This window comes from Limulus polyphemus, unplaced genomic scaffold, assembly GCF_000517525.1.
Source record: "Limulus polyphemus unplaced genomic scaffold, Limulus_polyphemus-2.1.2 Scaffold10440, whole genome shotgun sequence".
NCBI lineage: Eukaryota > Metazoa > Arthropoda > Merostomata > Xiphosura > Limulidae > Limulus > Limulus polyphemus.
Window position 1 is genome coordinate 1 of NW_013676050.1, and position 1656 is coordinate 1656.

Here is a 1656-nt window from a genome sequence, read left to right on the forward strand (position 1 = left end):
TATACAAGCATTAACTAAAGGAACTAAATAACAACATGATGGTTGTAGGTTGGAAAGTGCAAGAATGGACAGGTGCTCCTAATGGGTCCCGAACAATCCTAACACAAGAACCCGATGCTGCATCCCACAGTCTGACTGTCCCATCAAGGGAACAGGACACCAGTAAGTCATTTGACACAGACCACTCAAATCCTAATCAAGAAATCTCAGAATCAAAGACAAACAAATATGAAAAAAATTAGTGTGAATTATATTATTGATTTGTTGTATGTCATTCTACAGTTGCTAAATATATACCATTAAAAATAACAATTAGATCTAATGTGCGGACACGTTATACTTTAAATATAATCAGACACTTCCCTCAGTAATGTTGTCTTTTCAGTTTTGAATACTCACGTTCATCATATCATTGTTGTTTGAGAATAAGCTTTACGTAAGGTCAGTGTGAAATCAAATAAATAACTAAAACGCAACGTTTCATATTTGTTTGTTTCTACACAGAAGTGAGTCAAAACATGTAGTGTCTTTAAGTGGAAGCCATTAATGGGTTTAATAAACTTTTGTGTAAATATTAAAAGCTGCATTTTAATTATTTATTTGATTTTAAACATTACATAAGTGCCAACCATTCATACATAGGTGAACTTGTTCAAATATCTTGTGTATTTACTAATTCTCCATTAATTTACTAATACCCATTAATTTACTAGTCCTCCTTTTATTTACTAATCCTCCATTTATTTACTAATACCCCTTTAATTTACTAATCCCCCATTAATTTACTAACCCTACTTTTCCACTTCAGCTTTACCCTGTCTTTATTTTACAACACTATAACTTCTACTGATGTCATACACATTTTCTTACCTGTCACGCCATCTGTGTGGCCTTTGAGAAGATACACAACAGTAGCTGGGGGTGGAGTCAACTGACAGACTGACAGGTTCCCATCCAATGAAGAGCAGGCTAAAAGAGATTTGTCATTGTTGGCAAATTTGACTGCTGTCACTGAAAAATGAAAGAAAAAAAAACCTAAATAATAAATGAAACAAAATGTAAATACACTCCAACTTTGTAAATAATACAAAACTCTCAAAAATCAGCATTTAATCAGAAAATCTTGAAATGGAAAGTAACATAATATGATATATACTCATTTGTAAGAAAGATGACTGTGTATGTGTGTGTTTGTTCAGAATCAAACTACGAAATTAAATCTTAAAGTACCTTTAAGTGAACATAAACCAAATACTGCTCTTCACAGTCTTATGTTAGGTTTGACTTAGTAACATTTATTGTTTCAATATAACAGCATTATTTACATTATCAAACAGGAATTTTCAAATATTAATAACAAACAAATACTGTTAATACAGTAAAACCTGAATCAATGAAGATTCTGTGGCCGTAACACCAATCGCATAAGGTGACTTAAACCATTTTTCGTACTATCAGATGATAAGTTTGAAACACCATAATATTCTTTTGTTTTTCTTCTGTTAGACAAATATTCTGTAATTCAAATTCGATGACGAGGAACCCACTTTGAGACTAATAATGGCTGGAGATGGCTTGAATGGGTAATGAAGAAAAACTTTAATATAACAGCAAATGTACAACGTTTTGACAAGATACCTGATGATGACAAAACCT